Here is an 18359-nt window from a genome sequence, read left to right as displayed (position 1 = left end):
ACTGAACTTGAAGTCAGAAGACCTAAATTGAGTCAGCTCCTAACATGTGATTATGAGTTGCACAACCTTAGAGAAAAGCTACTTATTTGAGTTCCTTTTCCTTTTTCTGTAAAAGTAGAATGAAAATGTCTAATTCCAAGGTCTCTGCAACAGTTAAATGTGATAGTATTGGTGAAGTGCTTTGCCAAGAAGAGATTCCGTTCAGTTGAAAGGTAACATCATCCAGTAGAATTATTTGCACTTTGGAAAGCTTTGCATGGGCAAAAGATTATATTATTAAGCCTAGAGGCAGCATTACTGTGAATTAGTGGTTCAAGAGAGTGTTAGACTGATAAAAGGGCTGCTCATTAGGAACAGTATGTCCTGTTCCTAACACACCAATGACCTAGAGAGCTATCTATTTTAAGGGGGTAATAGGAAAGGTTCAGACCACTAAGAGATAGTAAGAGAATGCTTTTCTCCTATTTACTAAACCAGTAGTTCTCAGCTGTCTACAATTCCCTGGTGTGCTTTTGAAAACTGAAAAATGTCTGAACCTGGAAGATCATAAGTACTCCAGAGATATTTACAAAGTAAGTGAACACTGATAAAGTTGCAGTGAGCTATACATTCTCATATACTACTGGTGGGAGTGTTAATCAGTATAGTCTTTAGAAAATACAATCTATTCAGCCCAGTGTGGTGGCTCATGCCTGTAATTCCAGCATTTTGGGAGGCCGAGGCAGGTGGATCACAAGGTCAAGACATTGAGACCATCCTGGACAACATGGTGAAACCCCATGTCTACTAAAAATACAAATTAGCCAGGCATGGTAGTGTGTGCCTGTAGTCCCAGGTACTTGGGAGGCTGAAGCAGGAGAATTGCTTGATACTGGAAAACGGAAGTTGCAGTGAGCGAGAATCACGCCACTGCACTCCAGCCTGGCGATAGAGCGAGACTCTGTCTCAATAAAAAAAAAAAGAAAATACAATTTATTCATATGTATCTTTTTTTTTTTTGGTTTGGTGGTTTTAAATGTTTTAACTTGGTACCCTTTGCGGAGTAATTCTATGTCTAAGAATTCATCCCAGGGAAACAATCAGAGAGGAACCAAAATGTATCCATAAGGATACCCGTTACAGTAACATTTTATGTCTATATGTTGCACCATTCAGGACAGCTTGATTTGCTTTGAACATGCAAAAAACACTTGTACTCTGTAAATCCATGTTGTGGGCGGGAATATCTGACAAGTAAAGAAAAGAAACAATAAATCAAAACAAGATGCTGCAAAAAGTCAGATGTCATCTCAGCCAAAACTCATTAATTTTTCAAAAAGTTGAGAATTTGCCAATGAATTCAGTTCTGGTCAGGTCAGGCCTTCCATCATCCTGGTGAGCTCAACTAACCTCACAATCAAACATCAGACAATTAGCAATTAAAGCATCTTCAAGGAACAAGTAACATTGCAGGCTAAGGCAGGACAGGGAGAAGGATAATCAGGTGTATTTCACTGGCTTTCTTTTTAAAAGTCCTCTTAAGTAAAGACTTTCCAGGATTTGCAACTCAACACTAGGTTAAGATTCTCCACCACAAATGACTTCATATTCTCAAGAGATTAACTGTTCACTCAAAGCCCTTCTGAAAAGCTGCTGAAATCATTGCAAGTTTTCTGTAAGTCCTACCTTCCTATGGGCTACAAGATAAAAATATTAGCTCAGGAGTGAGATAAGAAAGGCTCTTTAAAAAAAAAAAAAAGTAGGAAAGAGAATAAAGTTCTATGAAGGAGACTAAATTCTGAGCTCTCAGATTTTTAATGTCAATGACCCAAAATATAAGAATGAGATCTAAGAGGTCAATAGCATTTTTATCAAATGCATATACCAAATACTATTAAGCCCCTACTCACCAAAGGAGTCAGACCAGGCAGGTAATCCTGGTATGAGGAAATCTGCAGAAGACACACAGCAACCAAATATATACTGATAAACAGCATATGTGTAGTACCTGATGTTTCTCAAGAAGCATCAGGCACTACACATATGCTACTGAGAAACACACATGCTTTGAGAAACATCAATTCTCATATTAATCACATAAGGTAAGCAGAAAAACAATGATTTAACAAAGACAGGCACACAGATCTAGGCTGGCTGACTTGCCCACATTTACAGAGCCAACTGATTACTGAAGGCACCAATATTCAAATCCAGCTCTTCCAATTTTCTTTACAACACATCACACTAGGACAGAATATAGAATTTATGTATGACATGAGAACATGAGTAAGCAGGATAGAGAGCTGTGGCCACAGACCTGAGAGCCACATTGCTCATTTCCAAGTCCCAGTGCCATCACCTATTCAGTAGTGTGATTGGAAGAAAATGATTAAAACGCTCTGTGCATCAGTTTTCTCATCTGCCAAACTGGGATAATAATGGGGCCTTAGGGTAACTATGAGTAACATATTTAAAGTTGACCACAATGACTAGCACACAGCAAAAGGTTCAATAAATGTTAGCTTTGACCATCATGAGCATCAAGAACAATTCTCTGATTAGTCAAGGTTAGATGCAAATACACTGAGCCCAGCTGCATGTTACATGTGTGTAGGTGCTGTTGAGGAATTCAGATCATAACCTAAAATATGGCACCTTGGCAGGCTGAAGAAATGCAAGAAAAATTCCTTCAGTAGCAGGAACGTCTCTCTGACCTGCCCCCCACACTTCTGCCCTGAAGCTGGTCAAAAAACTGAAGAAGGACGTTTCTGACCTTCCTTTGAAGCAGATCATTGACTCTCATCTAAGAGGTGCTTCTCTATACCAGGAGAAAAGGAACATCCTGATTTCCGAAGATGAAGGGTCACTGTTTTGAGTTGAATGTGTCCCCCAAATTTCCTGTGTTGAAAACTCTCCCATGCAACAGTGTTGAGAGGTGAAATCTTTAAGAGGTGACTAGGAATGAATTAATGCCATTATTTTGGGAGTGGGTTATTTATCGTAAGGATGCATTCCTAAGAAAATGATGAGTTCTGGACCCCTTCACTTCTCACTCTCACACATACTCTCCTTCCCTTCTACCTTATGCCATGGGATGATGCGACAAAAAGGGCCCCACCAGATGCCAGGTCCTTGATATTTAACTTCTCAGCCTCCAGAACCATGAATCAAATAAACTTACATTGTTTATAAGTTGCCCGGTATCAAATATTCTGTTGTAGCAGCACACAATGGACTAAGACAGTCATGGAGTAGAATCTGAACAAACAGACCTTTCTAAGTTCTCCCCAATTTATTCCCATCACATTATACTCTTTTTATCCTATCACATTTCTCCACAACTATCACTCTTTATCAAACCTAGCCTAAAAATACTCAGGTTTACCCATTTCTGAGGTCTCAATTTCCTTAGGAAGGCTCCCACATCACATAAAATTTATTAAATACATTTGTATGCTTTTCTCTTGTTAATCGTTTTGTTGTTGTTGTTGTTGTTGTTATAGAGGCCTCATCCAAAACCTACAATGGGTAGAGGAAAAAAATATTTTTCCTCTCCTCCACTGTATTAGTTTCCTATTGCTGCTGTAACAGATTACCACAAGATTAGTAGCTCAAAAGTTACACAAACGAGTGGTCTCAAAGTACTGAAGGTCAGAATTCCAATATGGGTCTTACTGGGCTAGAATCAAACATCTGCAGAGCTTCATTCCTTATGGAGGCTCTAAGGGACAATCTGCTTCCTTGCCTTTTCTAACTTCCAGATGCTACACGCACTCCTTGGCTCATGGTGCCTACCTTTATCTTCAAAGCACATCATTGCAACCACTGCTGCTTCTGACTATCTGCTCTCTTCCCCTCCTTCTCTCATCACATCAACTTCTCTGTCCCAACCCTCCTAATTTTCTCCACCATGATAATAAGATAATAGCCTGGCTGGGTACAGTGGCTCAAGCCTGTAATCCCAGCACTTTGGGAGGCTGAGGTGGGTGGATCATGAGGTCAAGAGATCGAGACCATACTGGTCAACAAGGTGAAACCCCGTCTCTACCAAAAATACAAAAAATTAGCTGGGCGTGGTGGCACGTGCCTGTAATCCCAGCTACTCAGGAGGCTGAGGCAGGAGAATTGCCTGAACCCAGGAGGCGGAGGTTGCGGTGAGCCGAGATCACGCCATTGCACTCCAGCCTGGGTAACAAGAGCGAAACTCCGTCTCAAAAAAAAAAAAAATAAAAATAAAAATAAAAATAAAAAAAGATAATAGCCTCATCTCAGGATCCTTAACTTAATCACATCTAAGAAATTCCTTTTACCCTGTAAAATAACATACTGACAGGTTCCAGGGATTAGAACATGAAAATCTATACGGGACTATTAGTCAGTCTACCACAGGTACCAAGGATATAAAAATGAATTTGATACAACTGCTGAGCTCAAAGACTTTACAAACTATTGAGTAAAACAGACATATTAAAAAAGAAAATTAATTCTCATACACATCAGACTACAGCACTCAGCATGGTTAGAGAAGAAACAAAGTGTTCTGTGAGCAGCAGAGGACCCATCTGTTAGTCTCCACCAAGAAAGGAAAGGAGGCCTCGTAAAGAAAGGATTGTGTGTTTAAGAGACCAGAATATGCCATCCCAAGTATGCCTCTTTGGCATAAAGATTATTTCAAGCTGATTATTTTGAACACTGAAAATACGGGAAAAGCTCTAAAAGCAGAGTAGAAGTTACCCTTTTGTAGAAAAATTTACATCTATAAGGGAAATCTCTTATTTGTAACTGTGTCACCCTCTCTTCACCAGGAAAGATGATTCTAAATCACTAGAGTCGTACCAATGGAGAAGGCACCAACTTAAATCGATATAAGAAATCTAAAATCAAACACCGCATGTTCTCACTCATAGGCGGGTGTTGAACAATGAGAACACATGGACACAGGGAGGGGAGCACTACACACTGGGGTCTGTTGGGGGGAAATGGGGGAAGGACAGGGGGGTGGGGAGGTAGGAAGAGATAGCATGGGGAGAAATGACAGATACAGGTGAGGGGAAGGAAGGCAGCAAACCACACTGCCATGTGTGTACCTATGCAACAATCTTGCATGTTCTTCACATGTACCCCAAAACCTAAAATGCAATAAAATAAAATAAAAATGAAAAAACAAATTCCATACATCTCATAGCTGTACACCTCACTCAAGACAGCAACTAAGAAAAAAAATTACCAAAAAAAAAGCCATCTAACCTTCGGGTTAAATATTATTGGCAGCACAATTTCAGTAACAATTCACTCCCTAACTCCCACTAGAAAGAGGTAAATCAGTGCCTCTTATTTCTCATTGAAACTTGTCTCTTTTGTACCCTTAATCATTATGCTGCTCCAGTGGAACTGTGTGTAAGTTAAAACCCTTAACAAACTTGCAAAAAAAAAAAAAAAAGAAAAGAAAAGAAAAGACAAAAAAGAAATCTTACCCCTGTGTCATGCTTCTGGTTAGCACCCATAATTGTACCCCACTGCCCACCGCCAACAGCTTTCTTTGTTTTAGCTGAAGATGGTATTTAAGACTGAATTCAAATCTACCTTTTTGAGATTTACTCATTTATCTGGTTATCTCCCATGTATATTTGAAATACACATGTGAATAAACTTGTATTTGTTTTTCTCATCTTTATCCATCTTTTGTTACAGGGGTCTACTCTGACTAAGAACTATGGAGAATAGAGGAAAACAACTTTTCTTCTCCTACACATGCACAGAAGTGCACACTAATGTGTGCTTAAATTGAGGCAATATAGGGCATCCCAGGAAATTACATGGAAAAGTTAAGAAAATTGAATGGGCTGGTGTGATCAGAATCTGGAAGATAAAGCAGGGAGAAAATGGTCAGAAGAAAGTGCTGAAGAGGGACATCAAAGCTATTTTGGGAAGGGCTACAGCTAGAGAAAGGGACTTTTCAACAGAATGAAAGGCCATTGAAGGCTGGTGAACCCATCATTCAGATTCATGTTTCAAGAAGAAAACTCCAGAGGCATTGGTGAGAGTGGATTGAAGAAGGCAGACCCCAATTTAAAAGCCACTTTAATAGTCTGATGGAGGGGGTGGAGGAACAAGAAAAGACTAAATTAAGGAACTAATGTAGGAAATAAAATCAAAGATAGATGTGAGAGACATTTCCAAAGTGATACCAACAGGATTCCATGACTAGCTGAATACTGTACAAGGTGGAGACAAAACTGATGCTCAAACGCATGGTGGATGTTGATGCCACTAAGGTGTCAGGGCATTTGAACCACAGCAACTCCATCTTCAATAGGGCGGGATAGAATAAGGCTGAGACCTACTGGGCTGCATTCCCAGCAGGTTAAAGCATTCTTAGTCAGAGGATGAGAGAGGTACAAAATACAAAATAAGGCTGGACAAAATATAGGTCACAAAGACTCTGCTGATAAAACAAGTTGTGGTAAAGAAGCCAGCCGAAACCCACCAAAGCCAAGACGGTGACAAAAGTGACCGCTGGTCATCCTCACTGCCCATTATACACTAAATATAATGTATTAGCATGCTAAAAGACACTTCCAACAGCACCATGACAGTTTACAAATGCCAGAGCAATGTCAGGAAGTTACCCTATATGGTCTAAAAAGGGGAAGAACTCTCAGTTGCAGAAATTGCCCACCTCTTTTCCAGAAAACTCATGAAAAATCTACCCTTGCTTAGCATATAATCAAGAAGTAACTGTAAGTATACTCAGTTGAGCAGCCCAGGCCGCTGCTCTGCCTATGGAATAGCTATTCTTGTCTTTCCTAATAATCTGTCACTTTACAATATGGACTTGCCACAAATTCTTTCTTGCATGAGGTCCAAGAACCCTCTCTTGGGGTCTGGATTGGAACCCCTTTCTGGTAACAGAGGGACACAAAAAGCAGAGAAAGAGGGAGAGGTTTATCAAGGGCTATGTTTTAGATATGCTGATTAGAACCTTCCATAGAGTTAAGGCTAAGAAAAGGAAAAAACAGGAAGAGATGCCATCTACATGTCTGAGAGACATGAAGGAGTTAAAGGACCTGACTTCTGGTCCTTTTCTGACATTTAATAGCCTGGTGATGTCAAGTCACCCAACCTCTCAGGGCCTTGGTTTCACCATTGTGAAGCTGGAGTTTGGGATATGAGATAATCATTAAATTCTTTTCTAATGTATATATGTGTCTAACATCTGAGTCATTATTTTCTCCTCAGTTTCAAACACTTCTCTTAGCCCCTCTTGACATCAGCCACTAACAGAAAATCAAGTGGCTCCTAAGTTTCAACTAAAGAATTAAAGTTTAAAAGGAGAAGATAAAGAAACTAGCAATCATTATGTGCCTACTGTGTGCTGGGCACTCAGCCTGGCATACTCACTTCCAGATGCTTCTCCTATTAGCCTGGACACCCCCATAGGAATCTCAGAAAAGCTGAGTCATGAAAATCAAAGGCATGCATGGAAATCAACAATAGACACATACAATGCTATTTTTTTCCCATTTCTGTTTTATATTCCATTCCAGAACACTCCTTTAAAATATGTTCTTGCCAACAGCACAACAAATGAGTTTTTAAATTTGATACTGAAAAATTACATAGGGTATCATGGGAGCATAGACATGAAGGAGGTAAGTATATTTTTCAATTGCTTTATTTAAAGAATAATAAATTGAGATAGTACTATAACACTGAGGACTCCACTTAAAACTCAGTGGTTTCCACTGCCGATAGCAGTAATTCCCAGTGGGGTGGAAGCAATAACTTATCACAGTTACCTTGTGGGTTTTTAAAGTTATTAATGTACCCCTTTCCCCCACCCAGCAAGATTCTGATACTTCTCCAAGTTGACAATCACAGGAGTATTCATCCTCCTCTTAAATATTATAAACCAAAAACATTGGAAAAATACTAATATCTAGAATTAAATTCAAATTCTAGTCAAATATATACATATATTTAGAAAATACATATATTTGCATATTCATCTCTGATTAGGCTCCACCCTACCTTTTTTGTGTCCCACTTCTAGATCATCACTCCCTTACACACTTGACTCTAAACTCAGACAAACAACTTCCCCCAATTGCTCATGCTGCTTTATGCCCTAGGACTTGATACACATTCTTTTTCCTTCATTCTGGCCCTCTGTGGGCACACCCAGTTAGCATAAATGGGTTACTTCAAACGTCATCTTCTAGTTAAAGCCATCTCTGAACGGAACCAGCCAGTCCCTATCTTTGTGCCCCCCTGTACTTTATGTCATGATATCTCTAACTATTGTAGATTTGTTACTTGTCTATATGTCCCTAGTATATTTTAGGTTCCCAGAGGTAGAGTAACTGATGTTTGTTGTTTGAGCGAATGAACAGAATATAACAGGAAGAAACAGCATGTGTATTATCTGGTCTCTTTAAGGAAAGGATATGTTCAAAATCAATTTATATGTTGAGAAAACATTATTTTGTTTACTATTAACAATTAAAGGTAAAAACTTCTAAAGATAGTTCTATTTTTGAAATATAATCCATTTCAGCTAGGTGTGGTGGCTCACTCCTGTACTCCCAGCACTTTGGGAGGTCAAGGTGGGCAGATCACAAGATAAGGAGTTCAAGACAAGCCTGGCCAATATGGTGAATCCCCATCTCTACTAAAAATACAAAAATTAGCCAGGCATGGTGGTGCGTGCCTGTAGTCCCAGCTACTCAGGGGGCTGAGGCAGAAGAATCACTTAAACTTGGGAGGTGGAGATTACAAGTGAGCTGAGATCATGCCACTACACTCTAGCCTGGGCAACACATTGAGACTCCATCTAAAAAAAAAAAAAAGAAAAGAAATACAATATATTTCATGATTTAGAGGGCACAGACTCAACCAGACACACAAAATGGTCACTAAAATTAACTGAATATAATGTTTTTAAATTGTATTTATTCTACTATCATGTCAAAAACAAAGAGTAGAAACTCAACTATCACCACCGTAAGGTTCATGCTCTAGTAAGATTATAATTTGTAATACTAAAACAGTGGGACATTTATTTTTGTTTCACCTGTGCTAAAACAGGTACATTTTTAGCCTTTAGGGATATATTTATGGCCATGTCAGTCAACAAACCCAGAGAAACAGCTCTCAGGGAATATGATCATTACTGACAGCAAAAATAAAGTAAACATGTGAACCTCTGCCAGGCCAGATTGTTATTGATGTGCTCAACTATTAAATGGAACCCTGGAAAAAGGTGTCAGAAGACTATATGCCCAAATCCTCCCTCAATCCTAAAAGACAATGCCTTTTCCTGCAAAAAAGTACTTATTCAGTGTCAATTATAATGCAAACAAATCAACTGTGACACAGGCACTTGAAGTTAAAGCTCATAAAGCTCTCTTCAGTAGGAGAAAAATCTAATTCAATGGTTAAATGCCAATCAGGGTAGATAACTAGGCAGGAGCTGAAAATACAAGGCTTAAAAATCTACTGCAACTCCTTTGGAAATGCATTACTACTGAACGGCTGTCAGAATCAAATACAAGTGACTTAGCATCATTAACTCAGGGAAAAAAAACAGAATGGCTCCTATGTAAACAAACACAAAGATTCCCGGTAAATTTTTGAAGAGTCATATGTTAAAATGGTTTGGAAAACTTTCTCAGCCTGAAAGTACATAAAAGTGAATTTGGATACTGAAAACAAATTAGTAAACAAAGAAAAATCAAAAGATTGCTTTATCTACAACTATTACACATACGTTATACATACATAAAGAATCAAACATCTCCTACAATAGTCAAGAATATTTGGACTCGACTGCTCCACTCATCCTGAGAAAACATTTAGCCTTTAAGAAAAGGGCATTATTTCCTTGGCCCAAGCAGATTGTGAGCTTCACCATTTGACCTTTCCATCTGCCTTCTCCTGAGTAGCCACTTTCACCTGCATGATGAAAAGGAAGATGACGGTCATTGGGTTCAGGGGGAAGGATCAGAAGAGATCTGCTGCAAATCACCAATCCAGAAATTCTCCTCCTGTCTACAATATGTTTTGCCACAAGTTCGTTACCAAACCACGAAAAGCAATGGCACTCAGGCTAGAGGTAATGGGGAAAAAAGAAGATATCTGAAAGAGGCCAGTAGTCATGCTTGGGAAGACAGAGGTGATGTATCCATGTAGGGAAGGAAAACATCTCATGTGTTTGAAGCTTCTCCAGCCCGTAGTGATTTTTCTTTTACTAATACATAGAAAAGGGGTCACCGCTGACAAGTTTGAACAATGTGGTCTTACCTCCAGCCACAACTTATTGGTCCATGTTGATATCTGTCTCAAGAGAGGCCAGTGAGCTCTCTTTCCTAGGACTGTTGAGTCTGGTACTAGAGAAGGCATGAGTCAATCCTAAATGGTGGCATAAACTATGAGATGTATACATTTTGGGAGCATTTAAGGACATCACTCCCACCTTCTTTGCATACTTGGTTTGCTTTAAAAAAGAGTGAAACCAGTATGCTAATAGGAAAAAAAGAAAAAATAAGTGGTGTTAAAGAGTATTAAATGCTCTCATGTCCCTGCTATTGCCCTGTTCTTCCAGCATTTTGACTATATAACTCTTCTTTCAATTTATTTTACAGTTGATAACATAAGAGAGGGGTGGCACAGTTCATCACCATAGAACTTTAGTCTTAGCTACGCACATAGACCCAGAGTGCAAGGGCCAATCCTCACAGAGTCCACAGAGAGTAAGTCAAGGGCAAGGGGAAGACACATTCTGGCCCATATATGAGATGATCCTTTTAAATAAATTTTCCTAATTTGAGCTAGGTATTTGCTGCTTCCAAACAACAAATACTTGGTAAGAAAAATAAAAATATTTTATTTTGGGGTACCTTTGAACATAACAGGAGACTTAAGGGGAGGACTAGTTTGAGAAGTAAAGACCTCTGTGACATTTGGTCATCTGAGTATACACAAGTCCCTTTTCTTGCTGATCGTTGGGTTCCTTGGGAAATGATCACTCACATATGTGGATATATGTGCATATGTAGGTATGTAGGTTTATGACTACTGGATCTTAGCACCAGAGGCTAAAGCCAACATCTCCTCTCTCTGATTCAGTGCAACCTCAAGATAATGTAAGATTATTCTGGAAGGGTAACAGAAACGATTTTGAAGTCCTCAAAGAAGTTTTGAAAGTTTCCAAATCTCTAAAACTGTATGCAAGACTTTGATAAAGCATATAAAATGTTAATGTTTGTGAGATAAGATTAATTGAAGACCAGGTCTCATGAAGCTGATTACAACTGACACTTGAAGCAGATTTAATTCCTATCATATCAATGTAAACTATGCATTTTAGCAAAAGGTGATGTTACAAAAAAATGTATGCTTCCATTGACACTAGCAAGTTTTGCTATTTAGGAATACAATGCTGAGACCGATGGTAGTTTTCTTGGGCACATCTTTGTACACAATTCTATGAGCCTGTGATATTAAAAACACTCTGGATTAACATTTAATGTAACTTTGAAAAGATTAAACCAGTTCCCAGGAACAGTTTTATACCACCGGAAAAAATGTAATTAATTAACAACTTTTAATTCAATAAATTCTAGTCTTCTTCATTTGAGTGTCTAGTGGCTATTTCATAACACCACAAGTTCTCTATGCTTATAAGTCTATGGTTCCTCAAACCTCTTAAATGACCCAATTCTTAGGGCTCAAGATGTTTCAAGGCAAACAAATCTGCACATTGTGAGTGAGTACAGGAGGCACAATTTTTGGCTAGCCCTACCATTATATAAACCAAGATCATCAAGGTTAGCTGCTTCTCCAAATTTTGCACGTTATTAATATTCCTGAACTTCTGTTCAAGCTAAAAAGCACATCGGCTTTTTAACAATGTATAAGGTCAACTGCATCCCAAGCTCCCGTATGCTATACAGTGAAAAGAAAAGGTGGTTGAGAGACGTGCCTCATAGTTTTCCAGCAACACAGATGCATTCCTTAACACAAATTAAATAATGGGGCCATAAAAAGCTGCCGGAGCTCACTTTAATCTCTCACTCCTTCATGTGTTGATGCTCTGTGCCCTTTGCCTTTTAAAATGCTGTAGAAGGCTGGGCACAGTGGCTCATGCCTGTAATCCCAGCACTTTGGGAGGCCAAGGGGTACAGATCATGAGGTCAGGATTTTGAGACCAGCCTGGCCAATATGCTGAAATGCTGTCTCTACTAAAATTAGCCAGGTGTGGTGGTAGTGAGCCAAGATTGTGCCATTGGACTCCAGTTTGGGTGACAGAGCGAGACTCCATTTTATGCTATCTTCCTATAGCATAAAAAAATGCGATCGGAAAGTAGCCACCAGAATGGCCTGAACTAACAGGCACAGCCTCTACAGCCACCATCATCACTGCACCCACCTTCATGCCTTATACACCAGTACAACGCAATGTGGGAGAAGGACGGGTGAATTCGGGAGGAGGCCAATACAGGATCCTCTGTTTGCATCTTCTGACACCAGACCCTATCCCTAGTTATATTTTCTCATGCCAGACTTCACACACCGCTAAATTCACACTCAGTTTTCTGAGTGAAGTTTCAGCCCCTGCCTGGAAGGGAGAACCACCCTTTTGTGGCTCCTCATTAAGAAGTGATCTTTGTTACAGGCCCACTGTTTTCACCACCATCTGTCTGGTGCTAGAAAGATCTCATTTAATTTACAAGCTGGAGAGTCAGAGAAAAGAGCCTTAAAAAGGTTTCAAGGTAGAATTTTTTTTTTTTTAATGAGCACATTTAATATGTAAATAAGTAAATAATATGTAAAGAAATTCTAAGTTGTATCTAGGTGAGACAATTATACTTAAAATAACTCCATAAAACTCAATTTTATAAACATTGAACTTCATGAACATTTTCTTTCTAGCAAAGTTAGTATCAAAATGCCAACAGCTCATGCCAGTTGTTATGAGCCAAGTTCAAAATGCAAGTCACATATGAACAATATTTATAGGGGGAGGAGTAACCTGATGTTCAAATTCATTTGCCTCCCATTTTGAAGTAATTCATCTTTAAAATTTCTGTGAAAATTCTAGAGTTGCCCAGAAAATGGCACCAACCATCTGTAAGTAAAAACAAAAGCTCTCTATAGTATATATCACAGGTTCAAAGCACTTTGGCATCGGCAGATTGAACACGTTATTAAAAGAATTTAACTGCAAGAAGAGCTACCATAATTACACAGCAGCTGGTCTAATGTTGACAAAACAACTTTTAAAAGCTTGCAGAAGCCTTAAAGGCTAATCAATTAAAAAGGCATGAATAGTAATGTGTATCATCCTATCCTTAACACTCCAAGTTGCATCTCCTGCAAATACAGCGAGGTTTTCATTTTGGAACCATCATTTCTTACACCCTACAATTAAGAAGGATACGTAAATAAATTCTAAGTTCTGTCTAGGTGAGACAATTATACTTAAAATAACTACATAAAACTCAATTTTATAAACATTGAACTTCATGAACATTTTCATTCTAGCAAAGTTAGTATCAAAATGCCAACAGCTCGTGCTGGAATTTGTGCTTACTTTACCAGAGCAAGCAAAGTGTTTGTAGATGACTAACTACATTGGCCAGCAACATGCTGGAGGCACAATGAATGAATGCATGCATGCATGAATGTTGGAATGAGTCTGTACATTGCATTCAAGGACCAGAGATGCAGTCCTCTTGAGATCTGCCCAAGTGGTCCCTGTGGGCAGACCTCCTCTGCCAGGACCAGCAAATACTTTATTTGAAGGTCTGACCAAAAGTTTACTTCTTACAAGAAACCTTTTTTAGAGTTCCCACAAGGCTTTTGTCTTGTTTTTTTTTTCTGAAACCCTTACAACCAGAAAATTTGAAAAAGATTTTACGTATCTCTGAATCCAACTCTATGTAGGGTCCAGCAAACTTTTTCTATAAAGGAGCAGAAAACAAATATTTTAGGCTTTGTGGGACAAATGATCTCTGTCCCAATTACACAGCTCCACCATTGTAGTGCAAAAACGACCATTTAGGATATTTACACAAATGGGCAATGGCTGAGTTGTAATAAAATTTCGTTTACAAAAGGAGGTAGCCAGCCGGATTTGGCTGACCCCTGCTCTACCAGTATGAATCCCCTTTCCCAGCCAGTAGCAGAGTGTCTTTATGAACACTTCTGAGGAAGGGGGCTGACCTCCTCATAGCAGCCTGTTCTGTTTCCTGAAGCTTTCCCTTCTATTCACTAGGATGGACTTCCCTGTAACTAGCAGCCACTGTCACATCTTCATATCCTGCACATTCTATCCTCTCCTAAATCATTCTCTCTTGCCAGAGTACTCTACATATATAGGCCTTCAAAAATCATTTCTTTAATTAAAGAGAAATACCATCAGTTTTGCCTTCTGGAGCCCCAGAGAGTAAGTCTAACACCTCTTCCACCTGACAGCCCTTTATGCATTTGAAGACAACTATCGGATAAGGCAGTTACTGTCTGCACCACTCACTGGGGATCTATCCTGTAGCGTTTATTGTTAGTTTTCTTCTTCCATGTGTACATTTTTTTCCTCCTCATTTAGATGGTAAGTGAAGCATAGTCCCTGGCACATAAGCTCCATTTAGTTTTATGAGTGAGAGTGGCAGAATGGCCACAGAAATATCAACCAACAAATCTTTTAAAACACCTTTCTCAGCAAATTCAACTGGGACAGCTTCTGATACTGAGGGGGATGGTGGCGGCAGCTCACCACAGCAGCGGTAAGACTATGGCCAACCTCTTTATTGTAAAGGCTGACCACTGAGTGGCAAAACACCTCCTTTATCCTGAACCACCAACTGTGCTCCTGGAGTGTCATTTTAACTGGCACTTCCATAACAGCAACACCCTTCTGGAGGATCCTGGGGCTGGGACCATTGCCTGTTCTTGTCACACACTCAACCCTTCCTTGGCTTCCAGTGACCTAATCTTCATCATTTTAATGTCCTGTGCTATCTATGCCTTTCTTTAGTAACCCCCTTCCTGGAGCAATATATACATATTTTGTATTTATGTGAAGGTGCATAGCAGGCCTTCAATAATCCACTTTTAAATTTTTTAAATAATAATCTAGAGAATATTCCTTATGATCATGCAGTCTTCCTCCAGCTATGAAACTGAGTTCTTCACAAATTCTCACTTTCAAGACACCAGTAAAATGAGTATGTACCAATGTTGCCTCTAACATCTATGGTCCGGGATAATTCTCTTTCTCAATCCTTAATAAAATATTCAAATAGGCTTTATTTATTTATTTTTTTTTAATTTTTTTTGAGATAGAGTTTTTCTCTGTCATCCAGGCTGGAGCAGTGGCATGATCTCAGCTCAGTGCAACTTTCACCTCCTGGGTTAAAGCAATTCCTGTACCTCAGCCTCCTGAGTAGCTGGGATTACAGGCATGCACCACCACATCCATCTAATTTTTGTATTTTTAGTAGACATGGGTTTTCACCATGTTGGCCAAGCTGATCTCAAACTCCTGGCCTCAAGTGACCAGCCTGCACGTCCTCCCAAAGTGCTGGGATTACAGGTGTGAGCTGCCACACCCAGCCTAGGCTATTTTTAAAAAAAATATCTCTGTGAGAAAAAGGTCTTGAAGACCATAACAATGACCTCATTTCATCTAATGTCATTCCGCCTTTCCTATTCCTTCTCCCCACTTCTACAAAGGACAACAGGGAGGCATTTCACAAAGTCCTGTATATTGTCCAGTTCCTGGAGATAATCAGGAGTGTCATGTCCCTGTGTGAAAAATCTACCCATGGACACTCATCAGGGTGGCAGAAAGCTGTAGCAAGGGCAGTGTGGGCATCTGGCCACTCTGTGCTCCTTCTAGATGAGCTGTCAGCTTTGGCGGTGCAGTCACTATTTTATTTACAGAATAAAATCAAGTGTACAGGAGACACTAGCTACATGTGGCTACTTACATTTAAATTAATTACAATGAAATCAACTTAAAATTCAGATCCTCAGCTGCACTACTCACATTTAAAGTACTCAGTAGCCAAGTGTGGGTAGTGTCTACCATATTGGAAAGTGCATACATAGAACATTCCTGTCACCAAGACTGGGATAGAAAATTCTACTGGCCAGCACTAGAGGGTCCACAGGTTCTTTATAAACCCTTCTGCCACTAACTGATTGCTGCTCTCTAGCCAAGACCTGTAGAATTCAAGGGCTACAGATCAACTGTCAAGTCCTGCCGGAGTCGTACTCTGCAGAAGTACAACTCCCTGAAACCCAAAGAACAAATGGGGATATGGAATGCCACACCTGGTTATACCAAACAATTAACTGCACATTATTTTAAAGGCATTCTTTAAGGAAAAGGACAAAGAAATGCATCGTTTCCTCTTACTTTAGGGAGTTCTGCTAAAGTCCTTAGCTTTTGCAATTCCATGAAAAACTTGGACACGGAATAAAAATAACACTTGATTCTCATCCAGATTCTAGAAAAAAGTGGGGAGGGGGAGAAGCAGAAAAAGGTCTCCAGCCGTTTGTTCCAAAGCTGGAATCCTTTGTATTCTTTTACGTGGTTCATTTTCGCTTTGTTACTTTGCATCAAAAAAGACTGCAGCGTTGTTGATTTTTTCCCTTTTTAAAAATACAACCCCAAAGTTTCTGGGAAAGCATTAAAATACTTAGGCACCTTAGATTTATCACCAGGCAAGTAACGTTATTCAATAATCTGCCTCTAGATAAGATAGCATATATATTTTTTTCAGGTTTATTGAAATTGCCATCTCTCTAAAATCTAAGAACAAGAGAAAGTTGCTAATAAATTTTCAATTTCTCATATAGCTACTTTGGAGCATGAAATTATAAGAGGAACTAAATTCTAATTCCAGGCTGCTTTTTGAAAGACAAGATGACCTCCTGATAGTCTATAAAGTCTGTGAAACATCTGTTTTGATAACATATGTACTTAAAATTCTCCACATGTCAGTTTCAAGTTACTACAAAATATAAGACAGCACCAGCTGGAAGGGTAAGGAGGAAAGGCTGTTAGCAAAGTATTGGGAAATGTTTAACATTTTAATGGGACCCAAGTCTCTTTACCATTTGCATATCATGATCTTTGGAAACAGACTGAACTAAATCCTCAAGTATTACCCCTTCCACAGACGAGAAAATCCCACCATGACCTCGGTATGTTTTCCCTTACCTCATACTGCAGTGTGTTTAATTCGGGTAACTTTTCACCAAAATGCCCTCTCCTCATTTTGTCTACCCTTTCCAAATCCTAACCATTTTCAAAGACCAGTCTAAGTCCCACATTTTTCATGAAAGTTGCTTCAGGTTTTTTTAGCCCATATATTCCTACTTTCTCTGCGCCTACAGTGAATAATAACAGAGCACACAACTGCAACTTCACTGTCTTTACTCTCTGACAGACTGATCTCATCTCCTCACTCTTGCAGATTTGCTCCCCTTTCATGGCTTTTACTGAAATACTGAAGTTCCCGACATTCTATCTTCAGCCCAGACGTCTCCCCTGAATTCATTTTCCTTTTCCCTACTTCCTACTCTACATTTAGAAGCCTAATAGGTACCTCAAATTTAAGTTGTGCACACCTGATCTGATCCTCTTCCAAATCTGCTCTTTTTCAGTCTTTGCATCTCAGTAAATGACAGCTCCCTTCTTCCAGTTATCAGGCCCCAAACCTTGGAAGCATCCTTGATGCTGCTTTTTCACTTATACACCACATCCTATGCTTCAGAAATCCGCTCCATCACTTTCCAAAGAGACAAAGCATGCCGTTTTGCAGCATCTCCACTGCAACCAACCAGATCTAGCCAACATCTGGCTGCTACAACATCCTCTTATTTAGTCTCCCTCTTTCCAATCTTGCCCTCCTGTATTTCTTCTCACAGTAACAAGTGATCTTTTAAATCACTTAATTAGGTCATTCCTCAGAGCAGAATCTTCTAATGGCTCCCTGACTTACAAAGTAGAAGAGAAGAAGGTAAGGAAAGAGTCATCATAGTATGATAACCTCTAACACCTTGCATGTTGAACAGCTTGCCTTTTACATCTTTGACTTTTTGCTACTCTCCCGCTGGCTTGCTCTACTGGCTTTCTTGGAGAGCAAGCCAGGCATGAGGCCATCACAGTACCTCGGCATTTCTGCCTGGAGGGCCCTCTCCCTTACCAGCTCCAGGTGCTCATGTGGCACCATCGCAGTGGAGTCACCAGAGTTAAAGGTACCAGCTGCCTCCACTGCCCCCCTGCACTTCCTCTCCCTTTCCTCGCTTGTTTCTCCATAGCACTTAGCAGCAGCTAACATACGACGCATTTCTTATTTATTTACTTA

General features: G+C 39.6%; 1 protein-coding gene across 2 annotated transcripts in view; it reads right to left on the bottom strand.

Moving 5' to 3' along the window:
* LYPD6 (LY6/PLAUR domain containing 6) overlaps positions 1-18359 on the bottom strand; it is a 154861-nt gene that overhangs the window by 117741 nt on the left and 18761 nt on the right. The gene's annotated exons all lie outside the window — the stretch shown is intronic.

The sequence above is a fragment of the Saimiri boliviensis genome, chromosome 5 (genome assembly GCF_048565385.1).
Source record: "Saimiri boliviensis isolate mSaiBol1 chromosome 5, mSaiBol1.pri, whole genome shotgun sequence".
Classification (NCBI taxonomy): Eukaryota; Metazoa; Chordata; class Mammalia; order Primates; family Cebidae; genus Saimiri; species Saimiri boliviensis.
Note: the sequence above shows the minus strand (reverse complement) of the source record. Positions and strands in the feature narration are given on the sequence as shown.